Here is a 23224-nt window from a genome sequence, read left to right as displayed (position 1 = left end):
GAAAGCAAATATGATCAATTTTGCCCAGTTTCATACACAAGTGACACAGCAAATCACTCAGCCACAGAGGCTGGGAATAAGAAAATTACAAAACTCCCATTTGGATTGATGTTGCCATTTAAAGTCATTTTCAGCAAACTGTTTATAGATGCACCTGACCCTCTTTCTTTCTTCCTCATTTCTTAAACATCTTATATTGAGAAAAAGCTATTCCACAGCTTTGAAAAAACATTTATTCAAAAGCAAACCATATCAATAACAAGCTACAGAGTATTATCAGCTCAGATGGCACATAAACTAACAGGCCAGTCAGTGGAATACATGTAAAGTATAGCAGAAGGAACAGTATTCTAATCTGTCTCATTCAATTCCTAAATCAGGTATGAGAAGATCTATTGTATACTGTGTACTAAAGATTTCAAAATGAATACACCTTAGCTTTCTGTAACTGCTGCAGTTATATGGCCAAAAGTGATAGCACTCTAGGGCTTCATCCTTCTGTCATTCAGGTGAATATTATTTTTGCAATGGAGTTTCCTGGGAGCAGGACCGAGCACAGATTTGAGCACCATCTCCTTGAAATTCATGCTTTTAATAATCAACACTGAATGTCTTCCTTAGTTGTATTCATAGTTATGATAACAAGTAAAGATAGAAGCACAAAAAAATCTGTGACTAGTATGTTGTTGTGGCTCTGAACATTTATTCGAATGAATCAAATAATATTCTGAGCTGATATTTTCCCATCAGAGCTCCCATCTATTCATGCGCTGGAAACCATGTGATGAAAGTACAAATCATAAAAAGAAATTTCCATAACCATGCTTGAAGCTCCAAAACTCCTTTTTCTGGGGAAGAAAGAATTATAAAAAGAAAGTGACTCATGCATACATATGAAGGAAAAATTCTCCTTGAAATTACTGTTCTTATGTACATCCCGTAACCGATGAGCAGGTGCTATTTATGCATGTTTGCTCAGAGACTTTTTGGTCAGTGCTTTATGTATGACCCCTACATGTTGGTGTTTTATTCATGTTTTCCTCTGTTTCAACCTAATGAAATAAGAGGTGGAGCATACGAGCCTAATTTCTTTTGTCTGTTGTTTGGTTCAAGACAGAGGTTTTAAAACGATATTGCTCTCAGAGCTCATGCTGCCAGAGACCTTGCTGCCAAGACTCTCAAAAAAGAGTTTGTCGGTACCTGAGTACATGGGTATCTGGATGCCAGAGTAAGGATGTCAGGGAACTACCAACAGTAACCACCTCTCTTCAATAACCTTGGTGAGAACTAGTGTGATCAGGTTTGTGACAAATACTAGAGTTAAATGCCTGAGTTGATGAAGTCTTAGTGAAATTTGTAAGATAGGGTTTTGTTTTGTTTGTTTTTTAAAGCAGATACTAAATTTGCTTTCTTTTTTTTTTTTTTTCCCTTTCATTCAGAATGGACTCTTTTAGATCCTCTGGATCCACATATTCTCTTGTATGAGAGTTGGTAATGGATACTTCAAGCTCCTCTACTAGCCTGAAGAATACTAGGGAAATAGTTCACCTTCAAGTTTTATAAATATCAGGCTCCAAGTACAGGGAGTCTAGTTTACAGGTTTCTGTCCCGGCAAGACTGAAGTGGTGTAATGGGCAACACAAATGATATCTTTCAAAATAAAGAAGTTCTTTTTTTCAAATATAGGACTAAAGGAATGTGTTCTGAGGATGCATAAGCATCAGTTAATTGTGTGAGATAATATATGGGGGCAAAAAAGTGAAACTGACCAGATCTTTTTAAATATAGAGGGTTTTATCTACAAGCTTTTAAATTTGAAAGCAACTTTAAAAAACCTTGAAACTTCAGAATTAATTTTGAAAATGAAAATTTAACTGATTCTTCTGGGCTTTGTTTTCATTCATAATCCTTCTGTCTCTTCCTATTCACACAGTTTTTCCAGTAGTAGGATAGGAAAGGTAATACTAGGAACAAAGCAAAATAAGAAGAGAAACAAAAGAGGAGTAAAATCACCGTCACAGACTGTCAATGTCAAAGACCTCTGGCTATTTGTGTCTTTCCTTACTGTAAAGGAAACAAAACAGTTTAAGTTAATAACTTGAAGTTAATAAACTTATTAAATTTAAGAAACTTTATTTTTATTTATATATTTATTTATCTATATTTATAAAATTATATTTATATTCTTATTATAATTATACTTATAATATATATTTGTATGATATGACAATTGTAATATAAAATAACTATATACAATATGTAACTATATAATATATAATTTTATTTAAATGTATATCTAGAAATATATTTATACATATACAAACATAAACTGATGTTTTAATTTATAAAAGTACAAACTTATTGATGTTACAAAATTTGATAGATTTGAAAACAAGAATTAATTAAAAGCCTTAATTGGAAGACATGGAAAAGCCTAGAGAACATTACTCAAGATATTCAATGATTTAGATTTTTAATTTTGTGTTTAAGAATGTAAGTAAATGCCTTGTATTTTCAAAACCACACCTTTCACTGAAGTCAGTTTAAAAAAAATATCAGTAGTAATTTTAAGGATATAAAACTTTGAAGGAATGGTAGGATTCAGATTAGTGGTGGTTGGTCAGCTGATGTAGGAAGCACTACAATTGTTCTGCGAGAGGTTTATTGGTAAAGGAACATTATAGATGCTGCTCCATCATTTCAAATAAAGACAAATTGACCTTTACCTCTCAAAGCTGCAGACAATATAACAGGCTCTTGAAAGAACAAAAATCCATCTGTTTTTATTAGCGTGACCAATATGAAAAAGTACCTTTTGGAGACTGCAGTTGGCAGGTAACATTTAGATAAAAGGTTTGGGATTGTTTCTGCCAGATTTTACTTGCATATGGATTCTTTTAAAGGATTATAAACCCTTCTTTAGAAAATATAGACCCTCTTAGTGAATGACCATACACATCTGTCAGAGATATTGTTGCCTGATGACTTCAGGGAATCAAGGCTTCATTTGAAATAAATAATAATAATTAAAAAAAAAAAAAAAGGGAAGAAGGAAACCTCTGGTTTTCCCAGCTGCATATTTTACCAGGGACCTTTGTCTTATCCAGTTACCTAATCCGTGCATATATCTAAGCAAGCATATGTATAAGCAACTATAGTAAATATGCTTACATGCAAGTAAGTATACTTATATAATATAAATAATACAATAAAAATATAATATACCTATGCATATAATACTATAATGAAATGTAATGACATTAAATTATATAATTAATATAATAATAGCATACACATATATGAATAGTAAGTATATCACTAAATATATTCATATATCAGTTTATGTAATAAGTAATGTAAGTAAGCTTGTGACATCACAGTCACATACATTTTTACAGTGCCTGAATGAGACAGTAACGTCTAATTGACTGCTTTTTGTTAAATACAGATTATGACTGACTTTTAGTTTTAATAAGGATCCCAGTGGTATTTAAAGTGAGAGCTTGAATGTCATTATCATGCTGAATCTCCTTTATATTGATCTGGTTACTGTTATTTCAGTTAACTTTAACAGTAATTATAGTATGCCATCCTTGTGAAGTATCCGATGCTTAATGAGAAATAGTAGACCATTACTTTAGAGCATTAGCAATACTAATACTTTGGATATTTCTGTCATTATCCTATTAGCACATGATCACTTCTTTCAATCAAAAATAGTTCTGCTTTTCCTTCACCTTGCCTGAGTTTTTGAAGATTCTAACAAGGCTGATATATGGTCTTTCTGCCATTTGTAGATTTATGATCACAAATAGTTTAATATATGTCTGTAATAAACATCATACTGATAAGATCAGAAGGTAATTCTTTTACTACAGTGGACCTTTCAATTCAGTCGAACATACTGTTTTGACAAAGTTTTATCCTTAAAATCCAGTATCTTCATTGAACAGATTTCTCACAAAATAATGTTGATACCTGGGCAACATAACTGTATGACAATTTAACAGAACACTGATACACTATATGAGAATAATATTGGACACAATCTTGCAATTTGTATTGAGAGGTCAAATTAATTTCTATCTAAGTGGAATTTAGGCCTAATTCTTTTTGACTTTAAAGCCATTTTTATACCGTTTGGGTCAGGCTTTAATACAAATCCAAATGTGGAGATGGCAATGCACAGTATTTATTGGGGGTGATATCATGTCTAGTCTTTGAAAGTAAGAACTGAACTGTTGTCTGTAGGAGATATAGTGTTGTGGAAATCTTGATTAGTGACAGACCTTCAGGAATTTTCCTTGATCTCACTTTCATCTAAGTGAATCTACTAAATGTACTGAAATAAGCCAGTATTTCTATGGAAGCAAATGAAACCTAAATGTGGACATGATTTGCGTATTTTTTTGTCACTAATTTCCACTGATCTCCTCTGGCAAGTTATTCTAATTGCATGACATTTTGCAGATTGTTCTCTTGTCCATCTCCACTTCTCTTGTCCACTCCGTTCAGCCCTTGAATTTGGCAGTATTTCAGAGAAAACAAAATTTAATAGGTGTATTGGATTGGAATTCTGTGATAATTCATTTGTGACTTTTACGAAAATAATCAAGACACCATCTTCTACTCTCATTTACAATACAGGAGCAGAGGAGTTGCTCATAGTTTTCCAGTACTTCTCAGCAGCCTAGATGATTTTGGTTTTAATTACATTTTAAAGGATTATAGTTTCATTTTAATAGTCAGCAATCAAGTTGCTTTCAATGAAATAATAAAATAAATTTCTAGCAGCATCCCCTTGTGTGATTAGAATTGAGAAGGAGGACTATTCCAATTTATGCATGCTTTCAAGTGTTCTTTCAGAAATATCCTAGCAAGAAAAAGTCTATTATTTCTAGAATTTCTTCTTCTTTTATTTTTAGACAAATTATAACTGATTTTCTGAATGTTTTACTATTTATTTGTTGTCTCTGCTTTCCGTTGAAATATTTTCTGAGAAACAGGATTGTTAAAGAAATGCATCTAAAGTAGAAAGTCATAGAGGAAAAAAAACCCATAGATTTTTGAATAGTACAAATAAGAAAGTCATATGATGTATGCTACTAAAATGGCAAATCATGCTTTGTCTGGATAATTCAGAAGTTAAGTAAAGCCGAGAGCTTTAAGCAGGACCTGAAAAGCAGTACAATTTTTCTTTTCTTGGGAATGGCAGATGTATGGCTAGAAAAGTATTTTAAGATAAAAAATCATGGCAGAAGCTACACATTACAGGCTCTGTTTTCTGGAAATAGTTATGAAGATATTGATGACTGACCATACTGAAGATTTTCTTATTTTCTGATTTTTTTTAACATTTGGAGAAATTACAGACATGTAAATGCAAATTCCCTTATTGGAATGACGTTGTTCATTGGGATGATGAACGGATACCTAGAATAAGTATTATGCTTTCATTTACAGTAACCAGGTTAAACCAGAGTGATTTACAAAACTACTACAAAACTATTATTTGTAGCTTTATATAAATGTAGTGCAGTGAGCAGGGTTTGCCAAAAAAACATGTGTGGTAGTTTTCTTTGGGAAGACCAGGAGGAAAAGAAAGAAGAAGAGGTGCAGGCTCCTGGAAGGAAAGAAAGTGGGAGGGGTGTAAGAGTGGTGTGAGGAGCAGGAGGTGGCTGTGTGCTCTGGGTGAATGTCTAGGGATCACTGAGGTAGCTGAGGCTACTCTGAGGGCTTTCAGAGCCAGTGACTCCCATGGGAGTCATAGGACACTGTGAATAGTCCTGGCAAGGCTATTTCAAGTTGTGTCTTAGGGTGAAAGAGATTGCCCAGGGTAAGGAAAAAAGGGCAGTAGATGGGCAATCAGGGAACAGTTTGTTGAGCTATAAGGCTACAAAGAGCTCAGACCAGCTTACCTTTTGCATTATGTTTTCTTTTTCTACGGTCATGAATATTTCTTACCGTTTACTAACCAGGTCAATAAGCATGGAGTAAGGTTATAGAAGAGCACACTTAATCATTCCTTCAAAGGAGAAACTGAATTAATAAAAACATCCAAAAAAGATCTTCTCCAAAACACTTAAATGTGGGTAGAAGCTTCCCAATAAAATGGGAACAAACAATCAAGATCTTAAATGGAGGTGGTGGTAGCTGGAGAGTTTCTACTCTTAAGTATATAGATTGAGTCTGAGGACTGAGGTCTAAGGACAGTCATAACTTGCCTGATGAATGTGAAGGCTGCGCACCTTAGGAGTTATGTAGATGGGGCACTTGAGATGTAGGAGAAAAGCTATTAGTCACGGGTACGTATGCTACCAGTATAGGAGGGATGTTCTGGAGGTTTACCTCAGGATGTTATGCAGAAGGCTGAAGCTAAGGACCTTCATCGTTTAAAATGCTACCAGTTACACATGAGAGGTCTAGGATGTAGTTAGAGATTTGGAGTCTCATACATGGAAGAGATAATCATGCAAGGAGGAAAGATTCAGGCATGTTAGAGGAAAGGTTACACCTCAATTCTGATGGAACCAGACTGTTACAACTCAAAATTAAAAAGGTCACAGAGAACTACTGGTTGAGAAAAATTGACAGCCACAGAAAGGCATCTGATTTGAGTTGACAGAACTGAAGCATGTATGACTAACATTTAATGTGTTTCTGAAAAGGCCAGGAGGAAAATAAAATAATAATTACAATAAATAAGGCAGGCAAATTAGATACCTAAATGCCAGCTGACTGGGACATGCAGTATTGAGTGAGCAGGTGAAAGTAAAACTTACTAGTGCTGAACGACATGAATTCTGGCATCCTAAAAATAAAAAGAGACACTAGAGTGCTTGGCATCAAACAAGTACTCTGATACAATATGCATATCACAAACCTGATAGAAGGAGAGTAATTAGTAGGATATAACAGTGCCTGGCTAGCACCTGTATGGGAACAGTGAGGTACCACATACTGGGAGCAGCTCTGTATTTGAAGGATTACATAAAGTGTCACAGCATAAAAATGGTCTAGCAAAAGAGAAACCCCTACTGTAATATTAAAACTATAATAGTAAAACTGTAATAGTGATGATTGCTCAAGACAAAAATAGTGTTCAAGAACAATTGACCAGCTGGAAATTTGGAGCAGAGGGTAATAATAGTGAGAGATTTCAGCTGTCCACAAAAAGACAGGATCAATGCCACATCAAGATGGAATGTAGAAATAAAATTTGGGATTTAATGACTGACTACAATCAGTTCTGTTTTTTCTCTTGATTAAATGCATGGAGTCTAATTTGAGAGATTAGAGGGCAAACTGCTTAGTACAGTTAAATTTAACACTATAGTAGAGAGAGTAGGCCAAACAAATCCAGCACGCAGACATTGAATTTCAAGAAAGAGACCTACATAAGCATGAGTTACTCAAAACCAAACCAAACAAACTAAAAAAACACCACCACCCTAAAAGAAGCAGAGTAAAAAGTGGGTTGGAGACTGTTACAAATAAATGCCCTGTTAGAAGCCCACATAAACTGAATACCAAAATTCAATGAGAAAACAAACAAGCAAGATGCTTTGGAGTTAGGGAGAATCTGCCAGGAGGAAAGACTGGCTTTTGAAAAATAGGTGGCATATCCTGATGAAAATTGGAAGGTCCATAAAATATAATGGATGAAATATGCACATGAAATTAAGAAGGCTAAAAAAAGTATTAATAGAAGAATGCTTTTCAAATGATGCTTAACTGGAAGCAAATATTTTTACCTTGAAAGGGGGATTGTGGACATACTCAGATGAAACATAATTCTTAAATGATATAAGGATTCTTATGGTAGCACTGAAACCTTAACACTGTACAGAGAGAAGACAGTCCTTAGATGTCTTGAGATAAAAGAAAATTGAATCCATCTTACTATCTTTTTTCTTTGTTGTTTTTTTTTTCCCTTTGGTTTTGTGTAGTTTTTTTCCCCTATGGTGTATTTTCCACTAACTGCAGCTGAGTCTATGATGTATTTTTGTATTTACAGAATAAACTTAAAGAACTTGCTTTCTCTATTATTACTCAACGACACCTCAAATTGTGCTCAACAGTTAAAATCTATCTGAAGGGATTCATTGCAGAGTCGGCCTATAGTATAGTGGTGAATATCCCCGCCTCTCAGGGCTCGATTCCCCACGTGGGAGCCACTTACTGATCACTCCTTGAATCTCCAGTTACCGGATCAGCTTATGGATGGGGACCAGGGAGTCTTGATTGGTGCGATATTGTTGCTAGTGCACTGTCATGGTAGCAGTTGGCACCTGCTGTTCTTTAACCTGCAGCAACCCCACCACAGACGGATCATCTGAGAGAACAGGCAAGCTAGACAGCTGTTTAATATTCTCAGTACTCAAGGCAGCTACACCAAAAGCTCACTTGTACCCTTTCATCCCTGGAAACATTCAAGGTCAGGTTGGACGGGGCTCTGAGCAACCTGATTTAGTTGAAGATGTCCCTGCTCATTGCAAGGGGGGGTGGACTACATGACCTTTAAAGGTCCCTTCCAACCCAAACTGTTCTATGATTCTATGATTCTGTGATTGCAGTTACTAATTTCAGCTGGGTAGAGATTTAGTGAAAAACATGACCAGCTTTAAATCGACTGTGTGAAAACCATTGGTTGTCTGGATCATTTTCCTAGTAGGAGACTCAGTCTGCTGTCTTTTCCAAACCACATGATCAATTTAGGAGAAAAAGAACAAATGTTAAAATAGAGCCTCTCTTTTCTGACAGCTCTGAACTTTTACTTTGTCCTTCTGAATAAATTGAATGGTAGAAGAAGTTGAGGCAGGCAGAGAGTAGCTATGATTTTTCCCCTTTCTTTTCCAAACTGATGCATTTTCAAGATATGTACTTGATCCGTTTGGGAACAGCTTCAGGTAAACTGTGTTATTGTAATATTGCTATTGTAAAGGGCTTAAACCTACGGAAGTGGAACCAGAAATGTGCACTGCAATCTGACTAAACAACTTTCTTTCTCTTCCGAATACATTTTATTTTTCAAAGTCACATTTTAAAGTTAAAATACTAATTTGGAATATATGTCATCATTTTCACTCCATCTTTGCCTTTTAAAACAAACCATTTAGTAACTGCCTCACCACAAAATAAAAGAAACTTGCCATGTCTTGTGCCTTGTTTTAGATTAAGATAAACAGTATTTTATACAGGAAAGAAATGCAGAGAACACCCTTTTTTCATGTTTTGTTATAATGTTTAAAAATACCAATATCCTAGACCAAAATTCAGCGATTCGTGCTTTTCCTAATAAGGAGGGACACAATTTAAAACAACCAGTGTGATATTCTTAAAGTACTCCAATGGACTGAAACTCAGTCCAGAAAACTTTATGAATACCTTTGTCCATATTTAAGTGGGCTGATATACATTTATTTTACCATTTGGATAGTATAGAGCTAAAGTGACTGTGCTGTATGATATCCCTGAAACAGATGTTATTTCATTTAGGCAGTCTTCTCTTAAGGGAAATTCCTATGAAACACAGAATCACACCGCTGCTGTAGATTCTGACAGATATATTAGTAATTTTTTAAAAAGCATGTATTTCTCTATTGAATTCTATAGATTTTAAAGTCATGCTGCAAAAATTTTAATTTATTTTTACTAGAACTCCTCAGTTTGTACACACTACCTTGGAATAAATCGTCCTGTTCTATAAATTAAAGATACATAATCTGGGAAGATAAAAGGAAACACAGAACCAGGGAAATGCCTTTGTTTTCCATGTTTTAAATATGTGCTAAAAACTGCACAAAAAACATATGTTGCCTCTTCTCAAGCCTAGGCACGTTGTGAAGTCACTTTTAAAGAACCAAATATGAATTCCTCTACCTCTTCACCAGCTGCTGATAATAAATACAGTACTTTTTGGTCTATATATATTATATTGACTGTGGAAAGTATTCCGAGTGTTTGAGAAGGTGGGAATATGTGCTTTTCTTTCAGGACACAGGATACAGTGCTGTTGCATAGCTAAGAACATAACATATTTTTTAAAAGAAACTTCAGGATGCAACATGGTCTTTATAAATATTCTTGAGACTTTTCTTTGTAGGGAAGGGAGCAGACAGTGACACCAGCCATAATTTTTCCCATTGTTAACATTTTCAGAGTAGGAATTGGCAATCTATGGCTGGTTTAAAAGAGATGGTAAGAAAGTCCTTTGAACCTCATGAAGTTCAACAAGGCCAAGTGAAAAGTCTTGTACCTGGATCAGGGCAATCCCCAATATCAATACAGACTGGGGGATTAATGGGTTGAGAGCTTATTGCTTAACTGTCCTGTCAACAAACTGATATAAAAAGCAGCATATTGTGATCTCAAGAGAAGAAAAAGGAGCAGATTCATGGGAATTTTTAACAGGAAAACTGTTCTTGAGCAACAGGAAGCAAGAAAAAGAAACACAAAGGGCTGGGGGTATGTGTATGTTCTGGGGGTATATATAGATGTAGGTATATTTAGAGTTTTTTTAAACTCATCCTCTTAGGGATTCATATATGTGGCATATTGAAGAAATATTTCAGTGTTTTTCAGAAATGAAAATGTTAAAAAGGGTATTTTTCTTTGAATGACATCAAGAATTAGTGATTTTTTGTTGGTGGTGGTTTTTTTGGGGGGAATGGAAGACTTGGTTGTTTTTGAAAACTTTGCCGTACCTTCAGCATTTGTATTTTATCTAATATAAAGAATTAAAATATGTTGATGCTTTTGTATAACGTGATCTTTGGTAAAAATTGTAGATGTTTATGGGCATTTTAGTGAATTAACAATTTGTTATGTTCTTATGTTAGACTGTATGAAGCCCATGACTCATTAGGCTCCAACTTCTATGGTCCTCTCTCTTCTCCATTGTTATGCCAGTGAAAAAGTTTCAGAGGGATGTCAGGATTGCAGGGGAGAGAAACTGTCTAGAACCAGCTTGACACAAGGCTTGAGAGAATAGAATGGGGCTGTTGCAATGTGTCCTGGGTTCCACAGGCAGCTGGTGCTGACAGTCGGTCATACACATATTGTTGAACATGATCATCCATGTCATGTTCATTACTGGAAATAAATTATTATGAGCACATTGGTTTAGACATAATCGTCTAGTGATGAGGATTAGATGCATGCATTTTTGTCATTCTGGCAACTTGTTGGATTCAAAAGCTGTGACAGTCTAAAATGTATCTGTATTTTAAGCGGATAGTGTCATTACAGATGATGTTCCTGTATAACATGATTTCAGCCTTCTCAGAAATCAGTTACAAATAACTACTCTTTGTCCAGAAGTTCATCTCAGCCAGAAGCAACAAAACCTTCTGAGCTGATGAGAATCTTAGTTGTAATATTGGCTTTTCTTGCCGTGTGTTCCTCTTGTAATGATTGCCTATGCATGTTAAATAAAGCATGTATGAACAGTCTGAAGGAGCTGGAAGTGAACAAATAGCCATCTAAACCCACTCTTTTATTTTAGACAAAGAAAAGACTTGCACCATTTTAAAAAGTTTCTATTTAGCCATGAAGTCACCTAGTGACTGGTTGGGAGAATCTGTTGCTTAGTAGAAATGGATGGTGACGTCCACACTTAGTACTTTGATGTTGTCTGTGGTCATGGAGAATAAGCCTTACGAAAACTGGGTAACTTTAGTTACACTATTCTCCCAAAGATTTCATACAGGTTTAACAGACTTCCTTAGGATCATTTTCAGCCAGATGATTTTGCTGAATACAGTATCAGCAATTGAGAAAGCAGTGAAGGAAGGAAGGAATGTATTTTTATCCGTAGAGTAACTTCAGAGATTTAGGTCTTGGATAGCCCATATGTTGTCCTTGTAACCAAAGGTACATCACTTAATCCAGTGTCTTACTTCCTTTGTAAAACTAGGAAAAATTCAAATGATAGTACATTTATATAGCATTAAGGCCTGTATAAGTGACTTCACAAACAGTTTCCATTCTACCAAACATAATCCATTCAACGAGTGGGTGTTACATATGATGGTAAAGGCATACACATTGGGTTTACGTGGCAAGGTTTTGGTAGCAGGGGGGCTACAGGGGTGGCTTCTGTCAGAAGATGCCAGAAGCTTCCCCCGTGTCCAACAGAGCCGGTTCCAACCAGCTTCAAGACGGACCCACCGCTGGCCAAAGCTGAGCCAATCAGCGACAGTTGTAGTACCTCTGTGATAATGTATTTAAGAGAGGGTAAAAACTGCTGCACAACAGCAGCTGGGAGAGAGGAGTGAGAATACATGAAAGAAACAATTCTGCAGATGCCAAGGTCAGTGAAGAAGGAGGGGCAGGAGGTGCTCCAGGAGCTGGAACAGAAATTCCCCTGCAGCCCGTGGTGAAGACCATGGTGAGGCAGATTGTTCCCCTGCAGCTTGTGGAGGTCCACAGTGGAGCAGATATCCACACTGTGGAGGACCCTATGCCAGAGCAGGTGGATATACCCTGAAGGAAGCTGTAACTCCGTGGAGAGCCCATGCTGGAGCAGGTATTCTGGCAGGACCTGTGGCCCTGCAGGGTGCTCATACTGGAGCAGTCCATTCCTGAAGGAATGCACCCTCTGGAAAGGAACCACACTGGAGCACTTCATGAAGAACTACAGCCCATGGGAAGGACACACATTGGAGAAGTTCATGGAGAACTGTCTCCTGTGGGAGGGACCCCACACTGAAGCAGGGGAAGAGCGTGAGGAGGAAGGAGCAGCAAAGACAACGTGTGATGAACTGACCGCAACCCCCATTCCTGTCCTCCTGTGCCGCTGGCAGGGAGGAGGTAGAGATATTGGGAGTGAAGTTGAACCCGGGAAGAAGGGAGTGATAGGGGAAGGTGTTTTAAGATTTGTTCTTATTTCTCATTATCCTACTCTGATTTGATTAGACTAGCAATAAATTAAATTGATTTCCCCAAGCTGAATCTGGTTTTGCCTGTGATGTCAAATGCTGAGTGATCTCCCTGTACTTATCTCAACCCATGAGCCTTTCATCATATTTTGTCTCCCCTATCCAGTGAGGACAGGGAGTGATAGAATGGCTTGGTGGGCACCTGACGGATAGTCAAGGTCAACTCACCACATAATCTGATATATGTACTACTTTATGCCAGTAAAGCAATATGAGGTAGTCCAAACCACCAGGTAAATCAACAAGCATTTTATGTTTATGACAAGAAATGGAAAATGTTTTAAAACTGAAGAAAAAATAGACACTTTTACGTACTTTCTCTAGGACAGAACTTTTGCTAGAAGAAAAAACCTCAGACAACCTATGAAATAGGTCTGGTGTATAATTCAGCAATACTAATTAAAAACTTTGTAAAGGGAAAGGAAGTTTGGACTTCTGGTTCCTTATTATGGTGCATTATTTCTAACCAAAAAAGGAATTAAAAAGTATTCTCCTAGCTGCTTCTTCAGGTTCTTTTGAACAGTGAGTTCCTACGGACCTAATATATTTTGATGCTTTTCCTCTCTCTTTTCCTTTCCTCTCTCTTTTCATTTTTCCCCTGCATTGCATTCACAAGTTTCAGAACAGCTACTACTGGAAATTACTATTTATTTTGGAAGCATGATAGCTGTTCATACTGCACTGTTAAGATTCGTGGGGAAAACTATTTCATCCCAGATGTCATATATCATAGCATTACAGAGCTATTACTAAATATATATAATTTAACATTATAGATATTGATTTTCGCTTTCTCTTGTTTCATAGCACCTGACATTGATATAATAACTTGAAATATTAATTATTTTCTTTCTTTCTTTCTGAACTTCACTGTGGAGACAGAGCTGTGGTCTTTCTCAGGTACATGGTGAAATTGGTTTTGTAAACACAAATGAGGTGATAAATTTAGAGTAGATATGGTATTTGAGTAAATAAAGAATTTATACTTGTGGTTATTTTCTCATTAGGTATATATACATATATATATAACAGCCATAAGGTAGTTTTCAGAATTACAAATATTCAAGGGAAAATATTGGATCATAGCAAAAAATAAAAACAAATATAACTTTTTGAAAGTCTGCACATTACTTGACCATGGTTTATCCATTTGCATGACTACGCTGGTTAAATAAGTGAAATACTCTCCTAAATATTTACCGGATCTTAGGAATGCAATATGCATCTATTGATTTCTGAGTCACTTGTCATGAAAATGGATGAACTCTGAATTTTAAAGAAAAAAATGGCCTTCTAGCTATGCATTGTAGTGTCTACTGGAAAGTATACACCAGGGTCAAAAACTCAGTTGCTGGGTTTTTTTGTCATTAAATTATTTTTCATTTCTTCTCACATTTTTGAAAGGTTGAATTTATAAATGTATAGAATACACTTATCTTCAGATACTGAGGTAAATTATTAAAATTCACTGTAGAACTTTGTTATATTCTAAAAATATTTGAGCACAGGAAAAACCAAAGATTTTATCACCCTGGATTATTTCATAGAATAGTTTATTTTAATCTCATATGCTGAAGCACGTAATTTAGAAGTAAGACAACCTACTTTGTGTCAAGCTAAAAAGCAGTGTGACTTCAAACTATAATTCAGAGGCAATGAATTTGATAGTTCAGGACTAAACTCATCATTAATATTAGACACGGGTACACGTTGATTTATTGGAGCTCTTAAAATATTGAATTCTTCATTTCCACATTTTGATCAATTTACTTCAAACTTCTCAGCTCATTTCTGTCTTAAATTCCATGAAGCTGAGTCTGCTGTACCTGAAAGCTCATTTCTAGAGCTAGATTCCATCCTAATAGGGAAATCCTGGTTTCTTGTCCTCACATTAAAAAAAGTCTAAGTTAATTGATTGGAGGTGAAATGAACTATAGACTTTTCAGTTCAGTGTTGTAGTATTCAATCTCCTCTTTGAATGTAAAATAAATATAATTGGAGGAAAGACTTATGTACAGAGATTGCTCTTTGGCCTTTGGCATTTGTCCAGGTTGTTCAGCTGTCATATCAACAGAATAAACTGAATTTAAAAATGTTTGACTCAAAATATAGAACATTCTGTGTTCTTTCTTGTTTTTTAGATGTGTCACGGAGGCAGGAGTGGTTGCAGAGGACATGTCAGAGCATTTCTGCAGTGGTTAATGGACATTTGTGTGAGTATATAGTACATTTTTGTAGAGCAGATATAGTATTCTTTATCTGCCATACATATAGAGAGGATTTTCAGTGGGATGACAAGAACAGGAGTCCTTTAAGAAGCAGTATGATAACTAAACATTTCTTTTGGCTCCATTTCAGTCTCTGAGGGGTATCACATATTTTCTTCTATTTTGTAATATACTGTATGAAATGCCAGTACCGTTTTGAAAGCCAAAGCTTACAGATAGAGAAATAGGCAGGCACACGTGTGTTAGCAGAACATAAACACTTGGTAAGCCCAGATAAAGTTTTGATAACAGAGGGTGACCTGTTTCTTCTTATTTTGAGAAATTTTCTGTTTCTTGCTGTTGGCTTCCTTGGATGTATGGTCTCCAAGGAATTTAATAAAAACCATTTTTTTCTATAGTTGGTCAGTATTTCCAGGCATAAAACAGCTTATCTAACTACTGCAGGTTTGGGAATCCTGATGTGATGACTGACCATGCATAAGTCATATGTTGGGAAGAACTGAACTCATTGCGCTCATGTACAACTGTTAATGAACAACTGTGCAATAGCCATAAATAATTAAATGGCTGTACTGTACATTCATGCAGTAATATTTCATACATAGCTATGTATACATAACACTTACATAGTAGGTCAGATGCTTGATGCAATTGCCAGGTTTAGTATCTTGGAACAGACTACAAGAAATTCTGGGTGAAATACAGAACAATGATTCCTAATAAACTGGTCTGTTACTGAAAATGTGTGGTTTACTTGCTGACCAATTGATGCTGTATTACAAAGGCAAAGCTTTCTTATGCATATAGAGAAGACATTATTGTCTTAATTATTCTTACCATGAAGTGGCTCTCTCACAACACTAGTATAAAGAATGAACAAAAGAGAAGGTGTGTGAGTAGGCTGCCCTTGATCTTTGACTGGCCTCACTCACTACTCTTTAAGCTGTTTGAAATTACTAACATCAGACTATACGGGAAGTTCAGGCTGGCAGTCATAAAATAAAGATGATATGTAGGTTGTCTGAATTGTATGCGACAGCTAGCTCACATAACTAAACAGGTATGCTCTGACTGTGTAATATGGATGTTGATTCAGCTGCAAACTATGAAAATCTACAAAATGCGGGGTGTTATGTTGTTCTTATTTTCTTTGTTCACACATCTTAAAAAATTTCCTGTCTCAGGAATATATTTCATGCTTTGTGTTTATATTCATGACCACTATTGATGAACAGAACCTGCATGCATCAACTGGAGAGCAGTACTAGTAAAAGAAGTAATACTGAGATTTAAACAAATTTAAACAGAGATTGATTTTTTTTATGATTGAGATTATTTTTAAAAAAAATCTTAAGCAAATTGCAACAGAAGGGAGGAATAAAAAAAGAATATCAAGCTTTTCATATCATTCACAGTTTTTTGAAAGTTAGAGTTAGCTGATTATTCAGCACAATGAGATGGCATGTACTATGCATTACTGTATTTCTCTTACTATTTTTTCAACAGAAAAGAGTACTTTTTGTTTCCTTCAAGCAGTTTTGAAAGAAACAATCCTGAAAGGTTCCAAATAGGAAACAAATACATAGCACCTTGGGGCTTAAAGCACATTTTATTTTCATGAATAAGAAGACCTTTGAATTCCTCATTAGTTTCAGAATGAAAGAGAGTCACAGGTCAGGGAATAGGTCACGCTAATGAGCAAAAATAAAATGTGTAGATCACCTCAAGAGTTATTGTGTTTTCTTTGTGGAATGTTAGTGTATTTTTATATCTTGTTTCTACTGAGAACTTTTCCCCTGTGAAGTTGTGTTTATAATGGAAAAGTTTGTTGTTTTGTTTTTCCTCTAGAATTTTCTCTTCTCTCATGCTGCCATATAATTTTAAAGGTGGCTATACTCTGAATGGTAGAATTTATGCTCAGAGTGCATTTTAAATTTTAGAAAAAGTGTTAATAGAAAAAGTAGGATGACAGCAAAGAGGAAGATGCTATTTTTCTGTTTTTCAATTACAATAACTATTGTTGTTATTATTATTAAAGCATTGATGGCACATTTACAGTACAGTGTGCAAACAATCATAGTTCTTGTTCTCCGGTACTTAGTTTGTCATTTGGAAAAAATCTATACATAGTCATACATTTGTCCCCTGAGAAAACACTAATGACCAGATTTAACCACACTGTAAATACTTCCATGGTTTGGTGTCCTGAATTTTATAGTAGGTACAGAGAAAGCAATTTGGATGCATCCTAAGCAATATTGTATTCACATATCTGAAGGCAAGTGAATTATTTCTAAAGATATTTGCAGCTAACTAGCATAAGACATGCAGATGTTTAAATAATGAAACAAAAAGTACAACCTAGACTCTTTCTGTGCAAAAGCCTCTCTACCTGTGATTCCCAATAGCTTGCTCTCTCTTAAAGCATCCCTTTTCTCCATGTCTTCACCTTCCACTTCTTACTTCCCTGTCTTCCTCACCTACACTGCTTCAACTTTGAATCTGTCTGTACCTGAGGCATTTGATAAGGGACAAAGTTACCTGAGAATTTACTTTCTAGACTGGTACTTTTAAGAAGCTACAGATTTTCCAAATAATAGTTATCCATGTGTGAAATATGTCTTTCATCCAGTCTGTATTAAGCCTGCTAAGGAAAATGCAAACCATATGAAATGAAGCTTAAATTAGGCATCTTCAGTACACTGAAATGCCAGTTAAAACATTACTATGCAGACATAGTTTTACATATGCATATTTTTGTATGCACATATATTTATATAAAATATAGATATATGAATGAATTTTAGAAATACATAGACATATATTCCATACATTTATTTTTACACTTCATTTATTGTGTTGTTTACTTTTTGTCTGGTCACTAAAGAACATTTAACAAGAATATTTCCTGCCAAGGGAAGTTGGTAATCTGAGGAGAAATTATCTATAAAGATTAATGCACAGTAATCACCATAACATCCTACAGCTTCTCATAATAGTCATAGTTGCATATGTTATAAAGCTGTAAAATAGAGGAAAAAATTGCTTATTTCGTTAGTGTTAAAAGTAGTGAGAAGTGTAGGTGCCTGTAACTCTCTGCAAAGAAAAACAGTACCATAGGGATGGAGTTGGTACAAACCAATCTAGTTCTTTATGGATTCAACAGAGCTAGGTATCTCCACTAGTTCTCATTTCTCAGTCCCTGTCTTGCATCTGCTGGAGTATTTTGTGTAATATCACTGATGTGTAAACCTACTGTGTGTCAGCGTATAGAAAGGAAATGTAGCAAAACAGGAAGACAAACTGAAAACCTTTGCGTTGTTGTGTGTAATGACAAACTAACTTAAAAAAAAAAAGGCAATAATTCAGAACATTTTCATTATTCAGTAAGAGAAATCCTATTACTTCTCAAGAGTCAGTGAGCCAAATCATTAAATGAAAAATCTTATATTTCTAGAGAGAACTCCTTGATGTGAAATGAAGGTAGAATGACAGACATTAAAAATAAGAAATATGGGGCCAGATTCCTAGCCTTCTTGCTCTACTCTGCTGGGGTAGACTGTAGGATAATATCTAAATGATGAGAGAATGGATTTGAAGAGAGAATTGCTTTAGTTCAATTTATGGAATAGCTGTGGGACCCTGAGACTGTCAAATATGGAAACACCAGATATAGTAAAAGCTGAAATTCAAATTATGTGGCTTATTTCAATTATTTGAGCAATTTACAGATTTTGAAATCTACATGAACCAAAATAATTTTGTGATTAAACATTGTTCCTTTACTCCTCTTCCCTAAAATACAAAGGTGAATATTTGACCAGCAGCAGGTTTTATCTCCACTAAAGCAGCAAAAATAATCCCGCCAGACAAGTATAAATGTGAGGTTGGATAGTAATATTGTTGAGTTGTAGGACAGATTAGATGATAGGAAAGATTTACAAAAGAATTATGGAAGTACATGATGAATAAGTTTATCCTACGTCTGTTAGGAGAGAAGACAGAGCTAGCATGATTTGTGTGGGGGGAAAAAAAAAAGAAAGAGAAAAGCAGAAAAAAAAGCTGTGGGGTGTTTCAGGTCCTGCCAAGATCCCAATATACATCAAATCCTATGAAATGAGAAAAACAGACTTACTTTTCCTGATTGACATCATGAAAAGTCATTGTTTATGAAGGCATTGTTCTTCATTCAGATAAGCACTTTCTTACAGCTGAAGAGCTCTCATCTCCATAGGTGAGATTATAAAGAACATATTACATATGGCCAAAAATGTATTAAATGTGTTTGAATCTCCAAAATGGGGTTAAGCATATATAGTGTCAATTTAATTACAAATTGAGGTGGAGCAAAGGTGGAGGTAAAGGTTGTTAGAGATATTTTACATTACTTGTAGGGATGAAATCCTTTTTACACAAGAAAAACATTTTTCTGCTTTTTCTTAGAAAAAAACCTATTGCAGTTCTGACTGCAATATATATTTATCAATTTTCGGTCCAATTTTCATCTGTACTGACCACCTAAAATTTCCAGTAAAGTAAATGAAATCCATGGATGCTAAGCACCTTTAGAATTGACCCAACTTTTATTGCTTGCAATTTTATTGAAAAGTAATCAGTTCTTCATTGGCAAGCTATTGAAATGTAAATAAACTTATTTTGCTTTCTATTTTGTTCTTACTTTTTTTTTTTTTAGTATACTAAATACTCTTTTTTTCATCTTCCAAATGGCCAAGAATGAGACCTTTTCTAGTTTTTCAATTCATCTAGGAGACAATAATTTAATTTTCAGCATCAAATTGGTTCTCGTTAACAGAGGACACATGAATGTTTTGGATTTAAATAATTACAATTGATTTTGTAGTGCCTTTATTATATGATGTCCTCTCTAATGAAGATATTGTTTAACTATTGGAAGAATATTTAGCAGCTGTTTAGAAAGTCTTACATAGAAAGCAGTTGTTAGTAGGTCACTTTCCAAAAAGTGAAAGTACATGTCAAATGAAATTCCAGCCATATTAGTCCTGGGTGTAATTCCAATTGAAGTTTTCATTGACATTAAGGTGTAAAGCCTTGTAAATGTGCTCGATGACAAGAAGCTGTTCCATGCCTATTCCACCATTATTCTATGGCAGATAATTTACAAAACATCATAATCTGCTTGTTGGTTCAATTCATACTGCTATGGCTTCTTATTTAATATGATTTTTTTTTCTGCGCCCTTGTTCTCACTTTGTACCTTTTTTCTTTCTCATTTAAAGATGGATCAGTCCTTACTTTTTCCATAGGTACTTCCTGACTACAAACAGTCTTCTGTCTAATGAGTACTTGCAGTTGGGTGTCTCTGGGAACATGTTTTCAACCTGTCTCTGCAATAAACTCTCCAGGACTTCCAGGAATTCATGTTTCATAATCTTCCTGCATCCTATTTTCCTTCACTCTCTCTTCATCTTTCTTACAGTACAAGTTGTATTGTACTACAAGCTTAATGCTGTTAGTCTAACTCAACGTTCTTTGGTTTTATTCTCATTTTTTAACATGTTTTATATAAATCTTTTTTCTTTCCTAAATAATCAATTCACCTCTGCCTTTTTTCCTTTCTTTTTTTCCTAAAGTTTGTATCTGTAGCCTTTTTTCCTCTGGATATTGAGAGTTAAATTGCACAACTTAGTTTTATTTTCAGGACAAAACATGTAAAAATATATTTCAGATTTTTTCATGTGGTTAGTAAAAAGAGGAATTTAGAAGAAAATCAGAAGACAAATAGTAGTAGGCTTCTGGGAATAAAAAAGGGATCAGTTATTGCAACAAATGTTTAGCATGAGGTGATAGGATTATGAGGCAGCAGAAAACATAGATGTGATCAGAAATGGAGAGGTGGAAGCAGAAGAAAACAGAGACAACATGTTTGAGGACAAGAGTCTTTGCAAGTATATATTTACTTTTCTCTACTGACTTTACTGGAAAAGTGCTAGGCTTCACCAGCTGAAGGTCTAGTCATACAATTTGAGAAATTGCTGAAAACTTCAAGGAAAAAAACTAGAGGTAGTTGGGACTATGAACTTTATTTTAGCAAACTAGTTATGACTTGAGTCGATAGGATGTATGTGATTGTGAACAGGAAAGTGCAGTGGTCAAGATGAAGGATAGTGAATACATGAACAAAATGATTTTTTTCCAAATCTAAATTATTCATTTCAAGCACTTAACCTTTTAATCTTATACATAAGTAAAATCATGCATTTGTAGGTTTGTGATGTATGCAAAAAAGGTAAGAGGAGATCTGCTGAATCGTATTGCAGGACAGAATGTCTATATTCATGGGCAGATTGCCATGGGGTTTGTAAACACAAGGAAGAGTAGAAGAGTCTATCGAGTTTTTGATAAGGAAATCAGTGTGACGAAGGGGATGCTTATATGAGGGTTGATTGTAGAAAAAAGTGACAGAAACCCAATGTTTATTGTTAAGCAGTGTTTACTGTAAGCAAAGCATTGATTTCTGTGTGGGCTAAGGTTCAAGGATTTTACCTTAAGTTCTGCAAATTTTCAGAATTTAGAAATTTTTTTTTTCTTCTTTCTTTTTAACTGGAAAAAAACAACCAAACAAACAACCCCAAAACGAAAACCTGAAACCTAAACCCAGAAGCTTGAAAGTTTCTGAAAGCTCCAGAGACTTTTCCAGCCCCTGGGAGATTTATAATTCTGTCTGTTTTCTGTTTCGTGTCCATCTTTTGTTTCCATTTTGTATTAGTACTGTCGTTTTACCGTTTTCTGCAACATTACTCTTCCTATCTGTCCTAATTCTATAGTAGTGGTATCTGTGGTATCTTAACAAACCTGTTAGTGTCACAGCAGTAAACAGTTTTTCAACATGTAACCAAGAATACTCATGGCAAAGCGAAGGATGTTAGTGGGGGAAACAATAGAATGTAGAGAAATCTTTTGGCACAGTGATACATAATCTGTTCTTTCTTTTGTCTTACTTTGTGTTCGTTCTCCAAAATTTTTTATATTTCTTTTCGTTAAGTTTTAGTTTCTGTTGGTAGAAAATATTGAAAAATAATTGCTGTTCAGTAACCTAAAAAAGTAATTGGTACCTGTAAGGGTATGTGGAAAGGAGGGTGACTGCTCCTTTAAGAGTATCTGGTCAATGACCTTTTTCAGTGCAAAAAGGGATAATAACATAAACCAAACTTACAAGGTGTCGTGGTTTAACCCCAGCCGGCAGCTACGCAGCCGCTCGCTCACTCACCCCCCACCCCTGGGATGGGGGAGAGAATCAGGAAAAAAAACCTCGTGAGTTGAGATAAAGACAGTTTAACAGGACAGAAAGGAATGAAAAACAATGATAATGATAATAATAATAATATGACAATAGCAATACTAAAAGAATTTATACAAAGCAAGTGGTGCACAATGCAATTGCTCACCACTCATTGACCGATGCCCAGTTAGTTCCTGAGCCGCAATCCGCCCCTCCCAGCCAGCTCCCCCAATTTATATACTGGGCATGATATCATATGGTACGGAATAGCTCTTTGGCCAGTTTGGGTCAGCTGTCCTGGCGGTGTCCCCTCCCAGCTTCTTGTGCCCCTCCAGCCTTCTTGCTGGCTGGGCACGAGAAGCTGAAAAATCCTTGACTTAGTATAAACACTGCTTAGTAACAACTAAAAACATCAGTGTGTTATCAACATTATTTTCCTACTAAATCCAAAACACAGCACTATACCAGCTACTAGGAAGAAAATTAACTCTGTCCTAGCTGAAACCAGGACACAAGGACACAAACCTGACCTACAAATGATAAGGGAGGTGGTGATGGGAAGCAGACCTGGTCAGTTGCATTTATTGACAGAGCATGTGAGAGTGTGAGAATGTTTATTCCAGCGAGGTTATCTAGATGGGGACCTTGATAACTAGGAAACTAAGGGAAAAAGGGGGAAACCAGAAACAAAAGACACAGACCTGACAAAACAAACATGGAGACAATGACAAGAAAGAAACCTCACCACTCACACTAACTGATGGACTATCAAGAAACTACAGGAGCCACTTCCA

Source organism: Gymnogyps californianus, chromosome Z (genome assembly GCF_018139145.2).
Source record: "Gymnogyps californianus isolate 813 chromosome Z, ASM1813914v2, whole genome shotgun sequence".
Classification (NCBI taxonomy): Eukaryota; Metazoa; Chordata; class Aves; order Accipitriformes; family Cathartidae; genus Gymnogyps; species Gymnogyps californianus.
This window is presented reverse-complemented; position numbering follows the sequence as displayed.